The 19446-nt window shown below is 41.8% G+C and overlaps 1 long non-coding RNA gene across 4 annotated transcripts in view; it reads right to left on the reverse strand.

Moving 5' to 3' along the window:
• Positions 1–611: 611 nt before the first annotated feature.
• Positions 612–19446, reverse strand: part of LOC102076343 (uncharacterized) — a 94146-nt gene continuing 75311 nt past the window's right edge. For 3 of the 4 annotated variants that reach the window (XR_003219664.1, XR_001224090.3, XR_002062126.2), the window contains 7 exons: positions 17021–17111; positions 16772–16899; positions 16453–16670; positions 15557–15654; positions 15173–15311; positions 6767–6848; positions 612–1203 (listed from right to left, as the gene is read on the reverse strand). This is a non-coding gene — a long non-coding RNA (uncharacterized LOC102076343). Of the gene's footprint in view, positions 1204–6766; positions 6849–15172; positions 15312–15556; positions 15655–15996; positions 16116–16452; positions 16671–16771; positions 16900–17020; positions 17112–19446 lie in introns of all 4 variants that reach the window. The other variant, XR_003219665.1, reaches the window with a different exon arrangement.

Raw genomic sequence — 19446 nt, forward strand, 5'->3', positions numbered from 1 at the left:
AAGGAAAAATCTATTTGAGCTCATGCTGCATCCTCAATGATGCTCTCTGACAAATCAAAGGAAAAGATGGACACAATATGTTTGGAATGGCTGAGCAGTGCAGGAAAACGGTAGAAGATTCAGTTTCTGTGGGTGAAGGTTTTTTTCTTTAAAGAGGGTGTTTTAATACTTTTATAATAATGAAATTACCTTTAAACAGACTAACTGTTTAAAGAGCGTTATTTATTTTTTAATTTTGGTGAAGCCAACTTAAATGTCACCATTGAAACAAACATATTTGCTAACAGAAGCAAATGGTGAGAAATTTAAGTGTTGCGGCATCGAGTGATGTTTTTACTGGTCCATTGTCTTATCCCTAACCAGCACTTTGTGTATACTGTACTACCATGCTTGGTCTACCTCCCTGTGGACTGCATGGCTACTAACAGCTCATCCACTATTGCTTAGGGGTTATATTTTATTCTAGAAGAAAGACTTTATACTGTCAAACTCAGACATCCCATGTGATTGAAGGCCGATGGGCATGGAACTCTCAGAGCTGCCCTCAAAGCTGCAACAATGCCTGCTTGTGGTGGGTGGAGTGGAAGAACAAAGGCAGACTTGTTAGGGTTTAGATGCCTTTATTATTCTTTTATTTGGATGCAATTTCTTGTCTATCTGGGTACACTCATTAAGATTTTGGAGTCTGGCTTGTGGGTCTATTGCTCTAGGAGAAGATGCTTTTTGTGACTCCAAACAAAAGTGCTACACTTTGATAGAAAACAGTGTAAAGAAACTTAACCATGAAATATAGATTATTATTACTTTAAGCCAATAATTTCTTCAACTTAACAACACAAAAAATGTCATTCAGGACATTCTGACTAGGAAAGGAAAAAAACACATCAAACATCATAAACATTTATATTCCACCTTTATAGTCTGGTAGTACAGAATTGTTGAACTATTTACTTTAAATAGGTAGTATATATGATTGGAAAAAAACATCACAAACATGTTTAAAGCCCCTCAAATTGGAGTGATACAATCTGTCCTTTTCAACATTTGTCCCCTTAAGGGTGAAGTAACTTCAAGGACAAGCTCTTCAGCTGAAACTCCATCCAGCTGCCATGACTGCTGGCTGCTGGATGGACAAATGCTGGCAAAGGTTTTCAGAGTGATGCTCCTCCTCCTCTGTAGGCTCTCTGCTCTGCTAACCGAACACTGCAAAAGCACAAGAAAGAGACATACATATACAATCAGATTTCTCATTAAGGATCCGGTGTTTTCAGAGCCTGAACCGTATTTCACCCTTAAGTCGTGGCTTCTGCTGCTTCACATTTATTTCAGTCTTACCAAAATAAATGACCCAACTGTCAGAGTACCTCTTCATTAAAAGAAGCAAAAATTCTCAAGTGTTAAATGCTCAGCTACATAAAACTTCTCTCAGCTACTTCCTTGTCACAGTAATTCACATGTTTGATTTTGGACAGATGTTTGTGCCAGGTAACCTCCCTGACACAGCTCTTCCATGGATTTTTGTCTCCTTCTGGTCTCAAACCAGAGATCTTTTGAATGTGTGAACCACTACTCTGTGGAGAGTTACTCAGGAACATAACAAGGGCTTTATTTTTTAAATTATTATTACATGACAATGAATCATCCTGTAGTAGATACGCAAACAATCCGTGTACCCTTCTATTTGTGTTGATGCATGCTCAACCATCCAGGCAAGGAAATCCAAAAAGTTGGTTCTGTTCATCCACATGTAACGTTTTCAGAAAACACTACGTCTGGATGAACAGAATCAACCCTTTTGTTTGTTTCCCTCCACATGATACTTCAATGCATTACTAACCCCCGTCAGTCACGTCTTTTTAAGCCTGTCACTTGCACAAATCTTATTCTCAAGTGACCCAGCAGCGCAGCACGTAGGCCTCCAGCAGGTGCTGTGTCACCGAGGCCTGGTCGATATACAGTAGCTGAAGGGAGAAAACATCGACTGTCAGCTGACTAAATTACAAGAGCTAACATCCGTCTGTAACAATGCCGTCCAAATCCCCAATCAGCAATCACTTGTTATGGTTCTTTTTGTGTCAAAACACTCCCTCATTACACGACTGGACAAAAAGGTTGATGGCTTTCTCATTTGTAAAGCAGGTCTCTAACCAGATGGAAATTCTAACCAAATGCAAATTTGCTCTGCTTATTCTGGCCAAGTTTCGACAGCGTCCCAATCCCTCTTAAGCTTCTTGTTGACCGCGTCTGCCAACTTTGTGTACACAATTGGCTCCTCAGCTATCCCAACTGCATTGTTAATGTCTGCCCTTTTGTACTGCTCAATTCCACCAGAATAAACAGAATCGCACGTGCAAAATTATTTTCCAACACAGATAATTAGCTGAAGAAACAATCCCGACTATGAATAATAACGTGCCTCGGTAACATTATAACTTTTAAGCATGGGAAAAGGAGGAATTTGAATGCCAAGGGAAATGAGCTTATCAAATAAAGCTTGAAAATGTGCAGTGAATGAAATGAGTCAATCATTTTAATGTGAGATGGGAGCCCTGAGGAGAATAAATAAGCAATCGTCACATCACGCAGGGAGAACAAATGAGCATGGTACACAATTAGGCAGGGTCACATTCTGCCAGAGCTGTGAGCGTGGGATGGGCTAATGAGCTGTGTGAGGGAGTGTGTGTCTGTCTGTTTGTGTGAATGTGAAGAGAAAGAAGAAGCAGAAGATGATATATATATATATATATATATATATATATATATATATATATATATATATATATATATATATATATATATATATATATATATATATATATATATATATATATATATATATATATATATAAAAAAATAAATAAAAATGTTGATACACAGCGCTCAAAATTCTGATGTGCACACCAAGACACCCAGACACACAAGCGGCAAGTCAGGGGAGAGACAAAGATACAAGTAAAAGGAGCTGGTGGAGAAACGGGTGGGCTATCAGTTGACTTGGCATCGGGGGCAAGTAGACGTGCAGGTAGACAGAGCAATGGGCAGGTACAGCAGCCAAACAGACAAAAAGAAGAGAAGTGCCTCAGAAGGACCACGGCGCGCCTTTCAAAGGCGACTCATAGTTATTAACTATTCAATCACATAAAGGAGAGCTGAAGGCGTGAAAGGTTGCGGACCGAAGCACTTTTGCTTCGGTGCATTAAGAGCCTGGTCCAGCACTCGGGCTGCGTGAAAGAGAAATAGATTGCCTCCCAGGAAGATGACTGCTCAAAGGAGCTGGATTTTTCTCCTTAATAACAGCAATCTGCTGTGAAAATCTAATCCCAAGTACCATTTACACTGAATCTAGATAACTTCTGCTCGAAAAAGCGCACAATATGAATTTTTCATTCCCTGATATACAAATAAACAGAACAAGCCCCCCATCAATCAGGGGACGCTCTCAAAGTAAGTGAACTGGAATAGCAAATTGTTAATGAATACCGCGCTGCTAGAAATGCACATTTTAAAATAGCACTGCGAGTACATTGTACTGTGCTGAAATGAAAATGCAACTCTTCTAAAGAGTGTAAAACACATTTGATTGTACAGAAATGGGGGTACGTGACCTTTCTGGTCATAAAAACGGAAAATCTTAAGTGAAATTCTTGCAGTGTTGATAACCATATACAAAAAACAAGCCAAGCGTGGATACTGTCCCTCAATTGAAGTAATAGCTCCGTCTCTGCCATTAAAGTCAGATATGGATGCACTCTTTAAGCCCCCCCTCCCCTCTTCCTCTCCTCCTCGCTGGCCTAATTCCCCCTCCTCAGTGGTGGATAAGAGGGATCAGAAATGCATCCATATGCATGGCAAACTATCTGTAGAGGGGATGTTAGGTCTCAGCCTGGCCAGCTTTCTGAAAGTACTGGTAATGACACTTAATGAAAGCTAGGGAGCTGGACTATGAGAGGGAAAGCCTTTCCCCAGTCCCCCACCCTGCATCCAGACCAGGCCTTCAGACGCCATAAATAAACAAACATGCTGCGTGAGAATAGATGTGCTATTTTCCCAGCTTCTCCCATGCCATTCCATCCCTTATTTATCTATGTATTATTATTCCCTGTATGTCTGCTTCGCTTTTAAGACCAGCTCTGTAATCCCGGCTCCCCGCAGGCATTCTGAATGGCCCGAAACATTAGCTGGACGTTGCTCCAGTAACCCCGCAGCCCCTAATGGGCTCAGTTTTGCATCTGTACTCTCCTGCTCTCCACAAATACGCACAAATACACAGCTGTCAGACCTAAACTCAGTCAACGTTCTGATGTGTCATATATCTCCTCACATTACTAATCACTCTACTTACTCTACCTTTCCTAATGGATTGGCAAACTCTAGCAAAACCCCCTTCTAGCCCTAGTTAAGCTGTCATCTTTTTAATTGTACTAGATGGCATACAAAGTAGTGCTTGTGGCTCATGTGATACATTTGATATGGAGAAGTGGAGAAGGGATGGACAGAGAGGGTGCTCTGGCTGCAGTGATGCCCGTATAGAGGAGGGCGGTGGGGTCCAAAGTAAACACAAGGAATGAAGGGATAGAGAGGCTCTTCTTAGCACAAGCCCCTAATCAGTACAGTCAACACATGGCAGATTGGGTTCACATCTTTCTCCCCTCCCTCTTGCGCCGCCTCTGTCCTTCCATCACCAAAAACGTATCCCCTGAATCAGCCCCAATTTCCCTGCTTTCAATTTGAGAGGATGTCAGATAAGAATGTGTTGCAGGCAAATACCGGGCAACACAGACCTGGCTTACTTTGAGGCAAGGTGATATTGGTTGAGAAAAATGAAATGAGGCTTCATCTGGGAGACACCATTCCAGCACCAAATAACTATTTCCCAAGCAACACATAAAATTCATATTATATTTAGGGAATGTTCCAAGTTTCCATGGTGATAGCTGAGTGACATGTTTACTTAAAGCCTCCTGTGGGGTCCTGGGGAACACTAAGAGCGACCAACACTCATCTGTCTGTCTGGCAAGAGGAGAGAACGTCCTTGGGTTAGTTGTGGGGGAAAAGTTTGCCAACTCTGGAGGCTCAAACTGCATCAGGGATGTGAGACCTCTTCCGCCGTCGCCGCCTTTCCGTGTCCTCTGATCACCACCTGTCCCTTTGCCACTCTTAACATTTCCCAGCTACAAATGTGTCTTCAGTGTTAACAAGCTTTAGCCATCAGTCAAGGCTGGGCCACACAAGTGAGGTGCACACAAAGTGGGTAGAGGGGTAGATTAGTGGAGTGGGGGGAGTGCTAAACATGGCTGTATGTAAAGGAGAGCCCCCGCTCTGAGACGAGACAGAAATATGCTGGGGCTGCATTAGCAGCAGGACCCAGAGGCACCACCCATGGGGGAGGCAGACTTCAAACACTGTTGTGCAGGCTGTTCTGGGCTCTCGGGCTGCTGATTTCACAGCCGGAAAAAACACAGACCATTAGTCACACCAACACACTGAGGCCTATGCTAATCCCAGAACAAGAAAAAATCAACATGACAGCCAATAAAATCTGGGGAGTTATGCAGCATCTTTGTTTTTCAGTGTGTGTGATGTGCTGGTGAGTGTTTCTATTGACCCACGTTTCAGATGAGCCACTCCAGGAACACTCGTGCTCCATCTGAAAGCTTGCTCCTTTGTCACCGACACCGTCTCTGGAGTCAACCGGAGCAAAAGCAGAGAGGGGCTTGTATAGATTTGCTGCCCCTCATTTTGAAGAGAAATGGGGTCTTTGTAAGAAGTATTATTTTCAGCGGGTCGTGGGCCGTCTCACATTTGAGTTTGCAATGTCTTGGTTGTCAGCTCGGAGACAGGATGTAGAGGAAAGGAAGCACACTAACTTGCGGATGGATACTCTGGCAGGGGTGGTGCTCGGACAACCATACCAACAACTTTTGCTCAAGTTTTTAATGGAAAACACTGAAAGGTCTTGTTTGTCGGTGAAGCAAAGCAGGTGTCAGCTCATATCATGCTGCTGAACTCTATTTACTGCAATACCTGTTATATAAAGTATTAGCTAAAGTGTAGCTCAACAACAGGCTCAACCGTATGACCTGTTCTGATTTATTTCTGTTTCACATACTGAAGCTGCAATATTTTTTCCTCTGGCGTAAAAAGGCTATTTAAGATAGTTCAATTAAGCGTTTACTTTATATGCTCGTAGTTACCGATCCTTCACAGCTTAAGCCAAATCAAAATCACCTCTTTTCCTATACATTTAAATCAAATTTAAACCTATTAATAATATACTGTTATGTATATGCCATATTGGCCCAACTGTTTAATGCTTTATGGGGGTTTTTTTCTCCAAGATCCACATGAGTGGAAAGTGGAAGCTTGCCTTCATTTCTAGAGGAAGTTTACATTTTACATAATGTCAGAATCTTCCAAGACAAAAAAAGTACAATTATTCAGAAGTATTGGAATAAAAAAAAAAAAAGAACAAAAAGAAAAAAACCCCAATTGAGATTCAAACTGGGGCCTTTCTTCTGTGAAGTTTGCATGGATTCTCTCTAGGGACCCAGGCCTCCTCCTACATTTCAAAGGAAGCTCGGTGTTAGGTTAATTGGTGATTCTAAATTGGCCGTAGGTGTGAGTGTGAATGGTCGTCTGTTGGGCCTGCTACAGAATGGACACCTCAGGTTGTCCCCGACCTCTTGCCTTATGGCAACTAGGATGAGCTCCAGCCTCCTGCAACCCTGAAAGTGATAAGCAGAAGGAAACAGATGGATAGATGTACCTAGATCTTCTCCTCTGCTGTCTTCTCACTGCGCGTAGCTTTGACCTCAATTTGCCGATTCCCCGCCCTCTTGCAGGTGAACCTGTAAACACAAAGAAAGGAGCACAAAGAAAAAGGTGCACTGATTTTCTGTTTCAACTGAGAATAAACTACATAAATATAACTCTCCTATCTCTACTTTCTCTCTCTTGGCGTAGACAACTGATCTTAGTTCTTTGCTCCTTTAGTTTCAGTGCCAGCTTTTCATTTGTTTGCCTGCAGCAACGTTGGGATGCGATAAAATGTGCATTAGGTATTGTTGGGATAAAAACCAATTACTACAAAAGTTCAGAAAGATCTTAAGAGTAGGAGTGTTTAATAAAGCAGACTTGGTTAAATTTCAGGACTGACTGGGTGACAGTGGAAAGCTTCTTGTGGACACGAGAACAGTCTAACCCAACACAAAACCTCTACCTTGTACTGGGACTGAGACAGAGGAAGCAAGAGATGGGGAGTAAAGGACAAAGGCAGTAGGAGGCAAGTAAAATATAAAAATCCCAAGGAGCTGTTTGAATAGCAGCGATGCTGCTCTGCAGTACCCCTGTTTTTTTTGTTTTTTTTTCCCAGACTCAAGCCTGTGAAGTCTTATAAATAAGGCACAAAGGGGCACAAAGGAGCATTTAGAAAAACTGGTTATGATGTGGACTGAGAAGACCTACAGTGATAAGAGTGACATTAAGGGCATAGCTGAGTCTGGGAGATGCTATCATTACCTTTATTAAAATGACACACAACTCCCACACTGCCAGCAGTGCAGCTACCAGACCCGGCCTGGTAGCTGCACTGCATGTTTAAAACTGCAAGACCCAAATCAATGCGAGAGAATAATGAATAAAAATTATCAACAATAAACTAGTACAGCAACAGACTTTAACTGAGTGCAAGTTTAGCAGGATTAAAGAGAGAATGCTGGTATACAAAATAAAGTAACATTAATAGTAATTAGGTTGGCTGCAATTTGGTGTTGTGCACAGGGAACACAATGAAGCACGAGCATGTCTCAAGGGCCATCACCTCTTTAATGCTTTTGCACCAACACACCGACATTGCCATTGACACCCCTGCACACCCTTCCTTTAGCACACTGATAATAACCTTTTTTAAAAGTAATGTTAATATTTCTATATTATTTTAAACTGATATATACACAACTATTTTTATTTTTATTTTTTTTTTATTTTAATCTGCAAAGCCAGGGCGTGGAGCTCGACTGAGGTTTCCAAGGTTTCAGAAAGAAGGATCCTGTCCAAGTTACTGTCAATACTGGACAATCCCCTTCCACCATCTCTATCTCATTTTGCATAGCACCTTAAACAAAAGAACTCATTTAACCACAATGCATCACAGAACGCCACGAGAAATCACTCCTATCTGCAGTCATTCAACTTTGTAAGTCCTCCTCCTTTTCACTTGTATTAGTCGATACTCTACATAGTACTGTTTTAACTTTGGAATGTTTGAATAGTTCTTTATTTAAGCATCTGTAGCAAAACAATCTTTTTCTGGGATTAATTAAGTATTCTGATTGAATCTGATTAATGAATGTCACATATTGGTTGGCATTTTAAACTATTATCCTGGTTTTGACTTCCTTTAAAGACTTCTTTTGTTATAATAGCCTTTAATAGACTTTAAGGCAAAAATCTATCCACAGCCTGTCAGTGGCCACCCTGATGTGTCACTCATTTGCCGAACTTCAGCCTCCGCATCATCATCTCCTGCTATTCAGAGAGTCAGTGGCTGTGAGCACACCAGCGCCATCACAATGACCTTTCCACAAGCCCAGGGAGCACGCAAAGCAGAGGAGAGGCAATAAAAGTAATGAAAGAAGCAAAGGCAATTAAAGTGGTATGTGTGAGGGGAGTGTGGCGGAGATGAGCCTAACTGGAGGCGGGCCTGGAATCAACTACAGCTCTATATCCCCCATAATCCCTATGTGATCGCAGAGCAACCCTGGTGTGCTCCCAGTCTGATCATCCTCTTGCAGCATTCACCAGCTAATCCGTGAAAAAGGACAGCCGTGCACATGCACGCCTCATGCACACACATATTAAAGTCACAACATGTATGCACATACCATTGACGTAATTATTACAGTCTGCACACAATATGCACTAAACAACAAAGTAAGGAAGCTGCTAAAAATATATTACCCAAACACACACACACACTTAGTTGTACTGTAGAAAATGAGTTGCTCTCTCTCCCGCCCTCTGCGGCACAGTGCTTCCTCACGGCCAGTGAGAATCATTAATGCCCTTCCTCTGATGCTGCCACACAACCAACAGCAATTATTTCTAAAAGCAAAAAGTGAAAACAGCTAACACACAAATATACACAGCACATAATCATTATTTTTTTGTTGTTGTTGTTGGGCTGGCTGTGTGGGGTTGACGAGGTGGCAGAAGCTTGGACTTAATTTTCTCTAACGGAGTTTACTGACCGCAAAATGACAAGGATGCTTTTGCTAAACTAATTAAGAGGCTGCAGAGCTGCTTTTACCATGTGACATTGACAGCACTTAAGGAAGCTGACGCCAGGCCTTCCAGATAAGCCGGAGATGTGCTCCTGGCTCAGGACTCGGCGCATACATAAACACACACACAAACGTGGAGGAAATAAAATACATGCATCTAAAATCATGCATGGAGTCACCAACATGGATATAAAGAATGGCACTGAAGAGCAAAGAGCAAGTAACAATGTGTACAACAAAAAGTCCAGACCAAAACAAATATAAAACTAACAAAACAAATACAAATGCAGCACTGAGGTCTCCGGTGGACCGAAACCATGCGCTCTTCAGCTGTTAATGTGGGGGGGGAAAAAAACATTTAATACTACTGCTCATTTACGCCTTGAGCCCAGAAAAAGACCTCATTATCTTATCAGCTTTAGGAATACACACAAGGGCAAAGTTACGATTCTCCCCTTTTCTTGACAACAGAATCTGATCTTGCCTGCAGTGTACAATTAGTGAACAGAGTGACCTGTGGAGGCCTACTTGAAACAGGCTGTGCGGTCCGCGCTAATGACCAAAATGCTCTGCAAGGGGCTGGCATCGTGCCCCTCCATCAGCTCTGGCCATCTTAAAAAGATACCGCTGTTGAGAGAAACGAGACGAGACTCCTTTTCTTTGCTATTATAAAGCACTCACATCATTGCTGTGCTTGGGGCTTGTAGGGCACTGGCAGCTCAAGGTGCTGCTTAAAGAAGGGAGAGCTGGTGTGTAACTAGACCTGATCAGTATCAGCTGTGGTCCCGGCTGCTTGGATGCTGAGAGCAGTTCTGGGCGAGTGTGATTGCTCTGAATCGTCATGTTAGAGTCAGCTGGTGGTCTGTATTTTGATCACCTCTTTAGTTTTAAGCTAGCCCTCTCCTGCTGGCCTTTGCTCTCAGCTGGAAAATCCTTTGCTGCAGATGAGACATAAGATGGGGAAGACTCGCCACTCCACGATTCTTCTCTGCCTCTCACTCACACAGGCCAATTTATAAGGTACACCTTTAAACTCAATTGCAATCACACAAGAGCTTTTGCATTAATTCTGTTAATTCTACTACAGTGAGGTGACCTTCAGCTACCTCGAACAGAACATATAAAACTAGAATCTATATATCTGCATTAAAAAATACTTACAAACAGCATTGGCCAAGGCGAATATGGTTACCACATAAAAGGTTTATTAATTTTAAGCTCCAGCGTATGAATAGAATAGAATAGAATAGCCCTTTATTGTCATTGCACATGTACAACGAAAATATGGGTGCTCCACGCCAACTGTGCAGGAATAAATTATAAATACTAAAACTGCAGAAATAGATACAATTCAAGAGAAATATATATAAAACTAGAGAAAGGCAGGGCATCCAAAAGTTGTTCTAAACTTCTCAAAATTAAGCCCATCTTGAAATTATAAAAGCCATTCTCAAAGCAGAGAATGACTAAGATAAGCAGACTCAAAATTTGGTTTGTCTCTTCCTAAATTGGATCATTTGATTTAAAAAAAAAAAAAAAAAAAGATTAAAAAAAACCTAGAACAAAGGGAAAAATTAACATTTTCAGAGGTACATTTTTGCGGCTCTGCTTTGTACCTTTGCTTGCAGCTGAACCATACCAACCTCTGGATGGCACTCTGCAGCTCTATGACACACTCGCGGAGACTTCTTACAGTCCTCTACCAGCTACAGAAAGATAATGGATGGCTGTCAGTTACGCACCTCTGTCCTCATCTCCCCTAATCAGCTCTCTCATCTCATGGAGCCAGAATCCCAGAGTTTCACGAAGGACTAAGTTTTACAGTCACGTTCCATCTTCACTCCGTGGCGAAGATTTTAAGCACATAGGTGGGCAGATGAAAGATACCCCTTATATGCATGAAAGAGATCAAATTGGGATTAAGGAGATTAATTTCTGATGGTAATTGAGAGAAAAACTTTTTCATCAGATTTATCCAACTTTCCAAAAGATGTCAAATGTGGTGTGATTTAATTTGCTAACAGATGAATGGTTGGTAAATTGCTGTGCTTCAGGCTTGTGTCCCTTTGGTTGGTGTTAAATCATATATCGTCAAATTTCATGACTTCAGAAAATCTGACTCATTTCTCTTGGCTTCCTCTGGGGTTAAAAAATAATTACTAGTTTTGAAACACAAATTCAGACTGAAACTAATTCAATTTGGGAGCATGGCTGGAGGGTGACTGTGAGTGGTGTATAAATGGTTCTAGCTAGGCTTCAATCAGAAGACGAGCATGGGGAAACAATCCCCCTTCAGAGATCACAAAACGACCTTGGAAATCAAACAGTGCAGACGCTCGGATGCGATCGTGAAATCAGACCGTATGGCTAGCCATATGGTGAACGTCATAAGCGGATAAACACATAAATACAGACAACATTGTTTTCTTGTCACAAAAGTGGTAAATTGTCAGGACTAATGTCTCTTTATGTTTGCAAGCACTTAGATTCACCGATGGTGTTGGAGTTGGGACATTGTCTGAAGTTGCGACTTGCTGCCAATATTGCAACAAGATCAGCTAAGTCATGTTACTGCAAAGTGGAAGTGAAGCAGCAGTCCACAAAAAGTTGCAGAGCAGGCTGACAAGCGCTGAGGCTTATAGTGTGTAAAAGTCAACAATGCTCTGTTGACTCAATATAACTACAGAGTTCTGAACCTTCTCTGGCATCAACATCAAACTGTATGCCAGGAGCTTCACAGCAGATGTTTCCATGGCTGAGCAGCTCCTCTGTGTGTAATAAGTAGGTCCAGTTCTTTTGTCCATATAGTGCATATCCTGTACCATTGAAACCTCATATTGTTCCAGTAAAGAGACACTAAATGCAAACCAAACAGCTCAATTCCAAATCATTTAGTTTTTAACTTAAAATAAAAGAACAGGCCATGAAACTGCTTTTTAATTAGATGGCAAGTTTCTTTTTCAGGCCAAGAGATAAAATGTTTAACTTTTAAACAGCTAATGGAATATTTCTGGTAAACCCCTTTAATTAATGTCTGCATTTCAATTATGTCTTGGTTGTTTGATTTAAAAATACTACGGTACTCTTAAGTCCTAGTAGATGTACCAATGGCAGGAATTTTAAAATCCTGTGTCGCTTTATTCTGAAGTCATTACATTCACAATGATTTTCAGAAAACTTGACCTATGACTTTAAGGTCGAGGTCACTGAGATTCACACTCCTCTGAGACTTTTAGTGGATGGACCTATTGTCCTAGGTGACTTGCTTCTCGGGTTATCACAAACTTGGGTGTCCACGCTGCCTCCCTGCTCACTGGAAGTGATTTGCTCCCCACATGTCGCATTGAAGCTGACAGCTGGATAACTTTGGAGGGGCTCCGAATGCCTAGTTAATCAATGGTATCCTGCACTGTCATTGTTTATTCGCCTGGAAGTTGAGAAAAGTTTATTTCGGTTCCCGCCCACTTTATGTTGCTAACAGTTATTTCGCCTGCAGCCACTTGAAGTCACCAATATGATTAACTTTCTTCTGTGGCTACTCGCCTCATTGTTGTGACTTGGTCCAGTTTGGATGCAGCTTTAGCAAACAAAAACTTGATAACTCCAGTAAGACAGTACATAAAGTCACTGTCCTCTTCATTTGTCCCTCTGACCCGTTATTCCTGTTGCCTGGCTCGTTTTCAGTACATCCTTTAAATTTAGAAACAGCATTTGGATTAAAATGATTTAAAGTAATTGTGTACCGTATGTGGAAATATCACAAGGAACTGGAAAAAACTGGGAAAAAATTGCACACATTACTGAAAGGAAACCCAAAGCTAAACACTGCAAAGGAGGAGTGATTCAAATCCACGGTTCAAAAGCCAATATTGCCACAATTAATGGAGCAGAAGAGGAAAAAGATTTAAATCCTGATAAGATTCAAGCAGATAAAACATGCACAGCCAAACCAACTGTGTGTTTACAGAGCAGTACACTGAGACACTTGCTTCAATCAATATATTGATGCTTTGTAATAGGCTCTAAATGACTCAGGCTAGAGACTGCTGGGCAGCAAACCTCACTGCTTCTGTTTCTGCACTTGATTTCAGCACAGACATAAAAGACTACATGAAATTGCTTTGAAATACTAAACATTGTCAAACAGCAAATTACAAAAAAAAAGTTTGTTGACTCAAATTACAAAAATGCCAGTGACAGAGTGGAAGTGTCACAGACTGTCCCATAACACACTGCAAGTTGATTTGATTCCCATGAGTGCCATACTTAACTGTGATTGGTTCTCTGTCAAACTGATGATAGCATAGATCCTAACTGTCATGCACATAGGATGAGATTATTTGGTCAATCGTTCAAAGTGTGTCTGACAAAGGTTCTCCATGATAGACTAGCAACATGTCCAGCCTGTACCCCACCTGCTGCCCTATGACAGCAGGTACAGGCTAAAGCGATTAAGAAAATCGATGGATGAAAGGTTAACATTAAACATGTGCCATTTCCCTGCATGAAGACAAACTTGAGTGTGTCCTAGTTGCTTAGGTATATTGTCTTTCACTGAAGTTTCTCTGTGGTTGGTCCCTAAAAAGGATGCGACAAGATGCTTCTAATGTGAGCTTAATAAACATTGATTGCAGTGAAACCAGACTGTAAACACTAAACAGTATATGAAAGCAGCTGCACAGTTTATTGTTTTGTTATATCAAAAGGAAGGTAGACAAACATTAGGACGTCTCAATTTTTATACACAGGAGATCAATATTTTCACTGGATAAGTACAAATGATCCCTCGGAATTAAATAAAACGTCATTTCACCAGAACTGAAAATGCAAGCTGGAACCTGCACATTCTGTGAGCTTTACTGGAAATTAATATGATGGAGCAAAAATATTTTAAGCGGGAATGTGACCATAACTCTTAGGGTTAGGACAACAGCCATTTACACAAAAAAAAACTAAAGACAATAATTTCTTTTCAACAGTAAGCCCAACTTTACTCAATACTTACAAATCAAGATCTTAAAATTAACTTCTTTCATGCATCTCTTAATTGATTTCTTCTCTATTGAACCCAGCCACAGGAATTAAGTGCTTTAAGTATGTCGTGCATGGAACTAAATCAATACAGAGCAGTGTGTGCGTGTGTGTGTGTGAGTGAATGAGACAGACAATGTTTTAACATTTATTGAGTCTTTTAAATAACTCTGCCCATTATGATATTGTGTACCAGATGCATGCTATTTTTTGATGATGATGTGCCACCAGAGCAAAGGTGATAGAGGCTGGATTAAAAAAGTATGTGCAAGTGCTCTGACCAGGGTCTCTTCACCAGGTGAAGAAACTAATTAAATATAAGAGAGTATGCAAACTCAGTGGCCTCTCTCTCTCCAACATGAGGACCACAGAGACAAATCAGAGCCCTTAAAAACCCACAGAGACTAATTTTGAGGAAAAAGGCTAGTGAACCTTCTGCAAAGCCCATTTCTGTTTTCAGCTTTACTTCTAGATTTCCTATGAGATATCATTTAGCTATGGAGGAGTTTAGAGAGCACTTTTATCACAATATGCTGTGTCACTGACCGTGTATGCAAGTGTCAGGAGCTACTGGTGGTGAAGGATACTCTGGGAAAAGCCTGGAGCTTTTCCAATGCTCACCTCCCTGTCTTCCATTGACAAGCGAGGTGAAGTAACAGCTAATCGATGGTTAGTGAATTCCCTGTGCACCCCCCTCGCCGAGCTGATCAATATTACTGGCAATTAGAATCCCCTATCTGCATGGCTGTAGGGACCTTGGGGTGGCTCACCAGCCCACAAACACCCAATTTAGTCCTCAGCCTATCACTTAATTACTAAATCCTTCTTAATGCCTATTGGCAGGTGGCGAGCATACTCACAGCAGCCCCGGTCGGTTGATTGAACACGAGACCTTTGGCAAGGTGCTGGTTAAGATGCTTGTGTCCCCCTTCAGCCGGCCAGTTAAACATCTGATTTCACACGGGGCCTCCGACCTGAAATGATCCGCCTATTGAGTGACTGGCCCACACATGTACATGGATGGTTTGGAATGGGATGAATGGGGGGAAAAAAAGGGAGAATGGGGAATATTATGAGTCACAGTGGTAGCACAACAGTCTGCCACAGGTCCGTGAGATCCACAGCAGAAACCTCAAGTAGTTTACAGTAAGATCATTTCCTCCTGCTTTTCTTACTAAGTAGGAATAAAATAAGATATAAATGAAATGTAATCTCAAGATAATACTGCATGGAATACAGCATACCTGCAGCTTTGCAGTTAATGCCCTGGAGCTACCCAGTTGTCATAACTTCTGCCAGCTCCTCCTGTGGCTGCTGATGCTGACAACAAAGACCTCTCCACCTGTCAAGCAAATCCCTGTTTAGATGTACATCTACAAAAGAAATGTATACAAAAAATGATGTATAGAACCTTTCACTCAAACACATATCCTAGATAAACATTTGTCACTGCTGGAAACCTTTTCTTGGATAATACTTAAAAGGTGGTTCCCAAAGTCTTTACAAAAAATTCACTGAACTGTTTTAAACAGACCCCCAACCCGGTGCATTTACCTTTTGAAATAATTCGGTATGTCTGTTTGACCACAGCTTCAGTGTCTTTATTTGCATATGTATTTTTTTTCCATGTGCACCATTGCATTGGGAGGATAGGCATATTTTGTATGTATGAAGAATGCATTACCTAAAAAAGGCCCCAACTGAAACTCATGGGACATTTCCATGCCAGTGATCAGCTGGGGCAACTGCCATCACTCAGGTGAATGTTTCTCACAAAACATTAAAGCCAGGGTTGGAGACAAGCTGAGTGGACACAAAACTTATCACTGTCATTCGCGTCCCTTATGCCCAAGTCCCCAGCTTCTAACATAATCAATCATCCTCTCTGTTTCAATGTCTTTGTCATTACTTTCTTTGGGAGTTTAATAGCTTCTTTTAAAGGAAAACCTCTCCACTAAGACAGGATAGTAAGTTATTGATAGAAATAAGTTACAGAAGATCTAGAACAACATGAAATGTGATGTGTCACAACTGACCTAAACACATAAGCACCACTGCAGATTTGACACAAACTACTGGGAACTATATGACAACATTTTCTCAAACAGTTAGAGAAATCAGCTGCACTGCCTTTCCTGACCTGGGTCTTTGCAGGGGTCTTGTCTGAGCTTCTGTGTAAACCTCAGTGGGTTGACAGTAGAATATGTTGTGCCACTGTCTGTTGCATCAATGGAGTACTCCCAATCAGGCTGTATGCCTCTTTACTTTTGCTACTGTGTAGCGCAGCTCTTTCCTATAGAAACCCTACTGTCTTCAACAGATCCATGAGCCTGGTCCCTCATTCCATCCACTGCACTCCTGCGGAGGAAGTGAGAGGACATAATGAGTATAGTGTGTCAGAGTGTATGTGTGTGAGTTAATTGCTCAATTCATTTGGAGGTAAGGTGCCCAGTTGGTACCTGCCTCACTGGTTAGGCTGTTGCTCCTTGTGCTAACCCTCTCATCTAGAACTGTTACCTCCGTTTGACTGCGCTGCCCCTTAACAGGACCTCTGCCTGCAGCCGATCCCCTTTCCTCTTGAAGGTGCCTGAGCAAATGTAACCTCTTACAATTTTACAATTTGTGAGGATAGAAAGTAGTTCGATAAGAAGCTCTTTTTTTTTTTTTTTTTGCAAATGTCAGTCTACCTGCCAGACAGCTGTCTTTACCTGAATCTGGACACTTCCACTCAGGTGGCCCCGCGTTTGCACAATGCGTACTCCACTGCTGGATGCCTTGAGCACACCTCTGGGGTAGAGCCTGCGTACACATGCACGCACACACACACACAAACACAAGGAGCTGTCACTTTCCTGTCACATAACCATGGAAATGGCCTGAGGTGAAGTGAGGACAGGTGCCCTGAGCTTTACAAATTCTCTTGAAGGACAGAGCAGAGGAGCGCCTTCCTTCTTCCACCCCCAAGCTATCTCCACACCTGCTGAACTGCACTCACTCAGTTGCCTGCCCCTAATTTGGTATTTCCACAAAGATGACATATGTATCAGGCAGAGCAGGAAATGTCCTGGGCAGGGAGAGAACAGCTTTCTGACAGGTGTCACCTCCAATCTGCACAGGCCTGCTTCTGATGTGTTAACTATTCAATTAACCATCACATCACACTGAGTGGGTGCCAGCACCTAATTACCTATGAGACCTTGCCTGTGAATGGGCTGAAAAACGTGTGTGCTTGTGTGTGTATGACAGGTCACATATCATGTTACTGTTAACCACCTCATGATTCACATAGAATATATGTAGATTTTTTTTTACGTGTGTGTGTGTGTGTGTGTGTGTGTGTGTGTGTAAACTTGGTTGCTTCCCAGCCTCATCATCGTTACACCTCTTAGCACCAACTAAATACCGCAAGAAAAGAGCCTTTTTGCTCAGAGTAAAATATGAGTGCAAATATTAAATGAAAATAAAAACAGTATCATTTAGCCCGTGTATTAAAATGACTCCTGTCGTGTGGCCCCTTCATCTCACACCATTAAAATAACGAGGTGTCACCGAGCTCTGCTTCCACAGCTCCGATGTTGACACCCATCAAGACAAATCTATATTTCATGGCCACTTACAGATGTATAAATAGCCAAATGAGGTGTGCTAACCATCTATAAAATGGCACTAAAAGGTTGCCAGAAGATGGCGAGTGTCATGAGGCAGTTGCGCTGGTAATCAATCTGAGGTGAGAGGAGAGGAAAGGGAAGAAGAGGAGAGGAATGGGCTGCACTGCATGGCTATGAGCAGAGGCGCAAGGCGGCGCAACAAGCAGGGCAGTAAATCACATCTGCACGGTACGCTCGCCCCACTGACACACAGCCACTTCAACTGACACGGGGCTTGCTCGACAGCCTGATGGATCACCACACTACACTCCATTAAAGGCAAACGGGCACGACGAGCACTGACACAACAAACAATTAGTCACTGCTGTGGGCATAGTCTTAAAATGCTGAGGGCCTTTCCCAGTGATGGGCACAAACCACCCTTATTTGGCATGGAAGAGCATTAAGTCCTTGTTATTGTAATATTAATAAAATAAAAGTGTTGGATAAAGGTATAAAAATGATAAGAATTATCCAGTCATTCAAATGTGTTTCAGTACAAAAAGAACTGGACTGTTAAAAAGAATATATGAATACTACAAAAGGAAACCAGACACATTATAGATATTACATCTATGGTACAGAGGATATGTTAAAGGAGGTACAGTGACAATAACTGCTATAATACAAACTTACAGATTGGTGTAAACAGTCACTGGCCACTGCTACCAGTTACACCTTGCTGGTAGCAGGCTGGACCCACTTTTGCTTCAGATATTCCCTAACCATGGCACAGATTCAACAAGGTACTGGAAACATTGCTCAGACTTTAGTGCATCCATGATGCAAATTTCCCATTGGACACCAAAGGTGGTATATTGCACTGAGATCTGATGACTATGAAGGGCAATGTAACACAGTGAACTCATTGTTATATTCATGAAATCAGTTTGAGATGATTTGAGCTTTATGACATGGCAAATTATCCTGCTGGAAGCAGCCATTAGAAGATGGGTAGATGATAATAAAAGGATGGACACTGTCAGCAGCAATACTCAGACAGGCTGTGGTGTTTAAACTATACTCAGTTGGTACTAAAGGACTAGCCAAGCAAATATCTCCCACACCACTGCATGACCACAAACAACTTGAACTGTTGATACAAGGCAGGATGGATCCATGCTTTCATGTTTGCACCAATGTCTCACCCAGCACCTGAATCTCACAGCAGAGACTGAAACTTATCAACCCAATCTTCTATTGCCCAACTTTGGTTAACCCATTCAAATTGTAGCCACAGTTTCTTGTTTGTAGTTAACAAGAGTGTCACCCAGTGTGGTCTTCCGCTGCTGTAGCCCATCTACAATATTTAAAGGTTTGACATTCATAGATGCTCGTCTGCATTCCTTAGTTGTGACAAGTAGTTATTTGAGTTACTACTACAGCTCGAAGCAGCCTGGCCATTCTCCTCCTATCTCTGACATCAACAAGGCATTTTCACCCAGAGACCTGCTGCTCACTCGCTATTTTCTCTTTTCACACCATTA

Source organism: Oreochromis niloticus, linkage group LG1 (genome assembly GCF_001858045.2).
Source record: "Oreochromis niloticus isolate F11D_XX linkage group LG1, O_niloticus_UMD_NMBU, whole genome shotgun sequence".
NCBI classification, from domain to species: Eukaryota; Metazoa; Chordata; class Actinopteri; order Cichliformes; family Cichlidae; genus Oreochromis; species Oreochromis niloticus.